Below are 6,040 nucleotides of genomic sequence, written 5' to 3'. Positions count from 1 at the left end.
CTGTATTATAATGAATCTAGGAAAAAAAAGCCCCGTTAATATTTATTAAACAATACATTAATTTTATTAAAAGGTAACTATAAAAAAAATTACATCTAGTATATGACATTAAACAATAACTAACTATATCACAGTTAAAAAATCATATAACATAAACCATAAATCAAAATATATATAATAAATAGTTCAATAACATATTATATATTATGTATTACTTATTAATTATTATAAAGTATACAAGTATAGCTGCAATCTGCATTTTACATTGTCAATAATATTGTCATTTGTCATTTGTCATTTGTATATAATTTTAAAAAATGTTTAAAGGTAAATAATTGTCTTTTGTCATTTGTTTTATAATTTAAAAAAAATATTAAAAGGTAAATAATTGTCATTTGTCATTTGTATATAAGTTACTATCTTCTTTGTAAATGGTTGCCAAACCAAGTTTTTGTAATTTCCTATGAGTCGACTGACATAAATGATAAAAACACCCATTTATCGTAATATGGTTTCCTAAAATATTTTTAGCGGCATTTATTATAGCTAATTCAAAATCCAAGTGTAAGTATCTCGGAGCTGGATACATATCGCGGGTTTTACATTAATTTATTATAATATTAAACATTTCCTCATATGGAACTTGAGTTTTACGCTCAACAATACAATAAACAGCTGTAATGAACACTGCATTTTTTTGTACACGTATCACATATAATTGTTAAAAAAATTCAGGAGCAAGGCCAAAGTTCCATCGCTAAACAATGTATCCAACTCAGCTACATAGTAAGGACAATCCTATATCGGTGGCAAACATAATAATCCTTTCACTGCAGGTATTTAGGCCGTTATCGTATAGTAAAAATCTTTCTTGACCATATTCTTTATATTCACCTATTAAATTTAAAATTAAATAAATACCTAATTGTTTTAAAAATCAATTTTTATTTTAATAATGTACAAGTGCGTTACTTTTTTAGAGATAAGAATTGAACCCAAAAAAATTGTTCGGTACATTTATTATAGATTTGTTACTGGTGATAAAAATATTAGAGCTCTCATCTCTAAACATTGTTCGTTGACTTTTACAATATTTTTATTTATAAGCGAGATGTGAGTATGTAAGATATTGAAATTCAAAAATACTCATATATTTTGCTTAAAAATTAAGCGAAATAAATAGTTTTAAACATTTTTAATTTACCTTCAACAATTATTTCTGACAGAAACCTTTGGTGGATTTTTATACCCTCTATGATTTCGTATACTTCTTTTTAATTAATCTTCCCTCGGCAATTCGGCTAATACACTCTCCGGAAAATATAATATTGCACTTGAAAAAATTTGACTAGGTGTGTCGTTGGTTATTGTGGCTTTTGCCTTCATATTTTTTTATAATTTTTACTGCAGAAAGCATATTTTTATTTGCCTCGTGTAGGTACGTGATCGTGTTCAATGAATAGTAAAGTTGGACTATCAATATTTAAATCTGTTTTTAAAATACAGGGACACTTCATTGTACTTGATTTAGTACATCTCCAACGAATCATAGTTTTGCATTCTTTTTGAATTTTGTACTAATATCCACCGTATTGAATTTGAGGTTTTTTTTTATTATTACGAGTCACTTCCATTTTATATTCGCACTTTTAATTCAAAATAATTAAAACATCACGACAAGATAATAACTAGATGAACGAAAAATTCGTACTGAAGAGAATATCATACTGTAGGTACACCATACACATTTTTAATTTAGAATTATCACAACAATAACTATATAAACGAAAAAACCACATTTGTAATAATACAATGTTGTAGATACCTACGTCCTACTCAGATACCAAGACTAGTTTCCAGAGTCTACAATAAAATAAAACACCTTCATAATTTTTAAGATAAAGTCAAATGCCAATTACTTTTATTACCCTACTATACTTTAATCTTTTATATTTCAAATGTTACAATACATATTACATATATTATGTATGGTTATAGAATATACCTATGTCCAAAAAAGGTTAGATTACCTATATACAAATATTAAATTATAAAATGTACACTATAATGAAAATGTGTTATGTGTTTAGTTAGTACGGGGCCTTTTTTTTTTCCGAATACCATTATAATATCATATTTCATTATAATATTTTCATAATTATCTGCACCTATTTTTATTTTTTATAGCCAACTTGACCTATCTATATGAGAAAAAATGAAAATATTTTATAATTGCTCGAGTAATAAACACAATATTAAGTGCTTTTAAACAATATTATGTAGGTCTACCTTAAACCACTGTATATAGATGTAGGTAATAACTAATAGATATGTATAAAATAAAATATTATATTACACATGTAAACACCTAAATTATTGTAACGGACTCTGTCCTTTTACCATAATTATTAATTTATATAGAAAAAGTTATCATAGTACGCCGGCAATGCTATCCGAATAATTTTCATAATATAGTTAGCCACAATATTGTAACAACCAACATAATAGGATTGATTAAATATACATGTATATTTAATCAATGATAATAGTTCTATCTCAATAATCAAAAAGAAACCGGCTCCATGCAATACATATTTTTATTTATTATATTACACTCGCTACACTCACACCGACAACACAGCGGGCCACCAATATTACTTTGAGATAGGCTACTGGCGACAACCGTAATTTACTAAAAATAAAGTATATTATTTTATCGGTTATTGAGTGGCAGATGGCTTGCGATAATATCAATATACAATTTTATTATGTTTCAGATATTTATACGAGACTTGCGTTATAATAATTATTATGCAGGGATATTCGTAATTTGATCGTAAATAAATCACTGCACGACAATCAATCGCAATACAACAAATTGTACTGGCCGGCAATTGTTCGCAAAGACCAATTTCTAGAAAAATTGTTAGTCGTAAATCGCCAATCACAAATGTCATCTAAATCGGTCATTATCCATCGTAGTTCAAAATATGGATACAGGATAGGTATTATTACCGAACCATAGTACACCAGTTTTATTAAACTTATTGTGGTGATGTAATGACTAATGAGACTGATGACCTACAGACATCAGTGGCGGCTCGTCCTACGGCGTACTGCGTACAGGAGCACGTGAACTACCCGAAAAATTGTACATCAAAATTATTTGATTTCCTTAGTAAATTATAATTGGTTATTATGCACATAAACATTTTTGCAGTTTTTATTGTTGACGACTGTCGCGTTGTGCTCCGGGCGGCCGTACAAATATTAGCTACATGCGTCGACACGTCTTCCGAAAATTTAACATTATCTTTTGGTTCACGGTGATATTATTAATGTGTACACCGGACCTGTTTTTATCATGGCGTGCCGTCACGTCGATAATCGACAATCATTGTCGGGACGATAACGCGCCACCATGCATTGAACGTTAACTTACTGCCACCACCACTGTGCTTCCATACCAAAGTTAACTACTATCAATAATAATAATATAATACATATTATAAACGGAATAACCAGAAATAATAACAAAATATTATAATAACTAATAAAATAAATAATTTCAACTTAATGAGATTAAAATACTTAAATGTAGAGAAGTATATTATTTTGGGTGTGTGATGACTGGTGAGCCTACTGACAGGAATTATGAATTAGGTACTATTGACTACTATTTAATTTTATCTAAAACTATCTGTTAGGACTTCCGACAGCTATGGTTATTAGTTTATTACTTATTAGTTATTAGAGTATGTTGCAGCGAGGCTGGGTTAACGAAGACAATATAGCGTGCTTCGGAAGATTTTCCGTTCTTCGGAGTGTTTTGGGCATTTGGTCATGTAATTGATCGTATTGAACGTATTTCTTTCATTTGTCGCATTTTGTCTAACCGGGTCTTTGACAATGAGCAATGAGTGAGTTACATATTATTATTATGTGTGTGCGTGTGCCCTATTCCGACTCCAGTGACTATTAAATTTTAATTTTCAACGGAAAGTTTCATACTTTTACTAATCATAGAAATACAAAATATTAGTAGATATTACCCGTGACATTGCATATAATTTTCTATGTTTGAAATATAAAAAATAAATATGAACAAAGTAGGTACATTGTATGTTGGAAGGCTTAATTGTTTTTATTACAATTTTTTTTTTCATTAATTAAACATTTTAAATAATCAAATATTGTTTCGGTAAATTTATATCACAATGGTCAATCTTGCGTTCAATTATTTGCAAAAAATTGCCGTGCGTTTAATAATTTACGATGAAATGACGGAAAACTTTTATGCAGAGTAATATGTATTTTTTTTTTTACTGTCCTAACTGGCTAAGTCTCAATAATACCTTATTTTGTTTTATTTAATGCACAATATAATATTGCAAATACACTACGCGCTACTGAAATGCATTTTATGTTTAGAATAATATTTATAATTATTATTAATTTTAATAGTTAAATAGTTTGTTATCGGCTGTCACCGGACACGCGATTTCAGCATTTAATTACAATTTACAGAAATATCAACGGATGGAAATGTTCCAATGATCGATATCACTATTTTACTCGTCGTCCGGTCCGTTGTAACTAATTGATTGTGAATTATTTATACCTGTTCACGTTCAGTTCGAGAGACTTTATTGAATTTTCCAACTTATAGTGTTCTTGTTCCGGAAATTTAATAGCTTGTTGAACATTTTAATGATTTAAAGATTTAAACAATTATTAAAATAAATTCAATTAAAACTAGAGTAAAGCCCCCCCCCTCCCATTCCCTACACACTGCAGCGGTAGCGGTAAAATGAGTCCGGACACAATTTATTTATTTTCACCGCTGCGTAGTATGTCGTGTCGTTGTATACTGTGTACCGCCTTTGGGCTGGGTTCTCATTATATTATATGACTCTGTACTGTAGATTTGTAAGTATTCCACTTTATAAGTAACGTGACCAACAATTTGTTACTTACGTATTAAAGTATAATATGAAACACGACACGGTGTAGCGTGAAGCCGTGAACCCGACTTAATACTACAAACGACGAAAGTCCAGTAAATAAATAAGGTGGTCAATTATTGGCCTACAACATATTATTGCATATTAAAATATAATAATATAACGAAAAGTGTTGTTCGTGTCAACAGGCAACAGCGGATTTTTAATATACAAATAACGTTTACTGTTTGGTTGCTAAGACAAATGCGTAGCCGCCCGTCCGTTTGTTGTAAAAAAAGTTTTATTTTAACGACTGTGTATTTATAACGTGGGCCATCGAAGGCGGAAAGAGGGTAATCACGATAATAATTAGTTACATATTACGGCCATCAACAAACGAAAATCGAAATAAGTTTACAATGAGTAATTCCCACCCAACCGTTATAATATAATATATATTATTTTAATACCATGGCATCCGCACATTCACACACACACAAAGGGTGTTCGTACATTGTGTTGTGTGTTATGGCTTATGCGTGAGTGCACCATAAACAAACACGTTTGCCAAGTGCCGATGGAAATTTTACAAATTAAACACAAAGTTATTTATGGCCTATTATAAGAAAAATATAGTGATACGAAACGCAGGGTCAAATTAAACTGAATAATAATAATATAAAGGCACTTACACGAGAGCACATTCGTGTGCATACACTATTATTTGGAAGAATTTCGTTTGTTATACAACTCCCATTATTTTTATCTGAGCATTACCAACAACCTCCTCCACCATCCCTTCGACCGTCGGCTCACCGCTGTAAACTATAGATACATATTTATATATTAAAGAATAAAGACCTATTTGACCAATTGACCCTATTTGAACCTTTTCACCGAACGTTGACAATTAATGTTCCCAAAAACGCCAACTACCACGAACACAGTCCAGACTGTCACTATGGCTAAATAGACACCGACAGCACATGCATGCTTTCCCCAAGAGGTGGACAAATAATACGCTCTCGTGTGTACGTAACCACATATTATGCAATGGCCAAAGAGGGCAGTGAGCGTGAGGTGTAGACTGGAAATTA

General features: G+C 30.6%; 1 pseudogene; it reads right to left on the bottom strand.

The window, feature by feature from the left end:
- Positions 1–391: 391 nt before the first annotated feature.
- On the bottom strand, positions 392–1,634 carry LOC132939411 (uncharacterized; annotated as a pseudogene).
- Between the last annotated feature and the right edge of the window lie 4,406 nt (positions 1,635–6,040).

This window comes from Metopolophium dirhodum, chromosome 1 (assembly GCF_019925205.1).
Source record: "Metopolophium dirhodum isolate CAU chromosome 1, ASM1992520v1, whole genome shotgun sequence".
Classification (NCBI taxonomy): domain Eukaryota; kingdom Metazoa; phylum Arthropoda; class Insecta; order Hemiptera; family Aphididae; genus Metopolophium; species Metopolophium dirhodum.
Note: the sequence above shows the minus strand (reverse complement) of the source record. Positions and strands in the feature narration are given on the sequence as shown.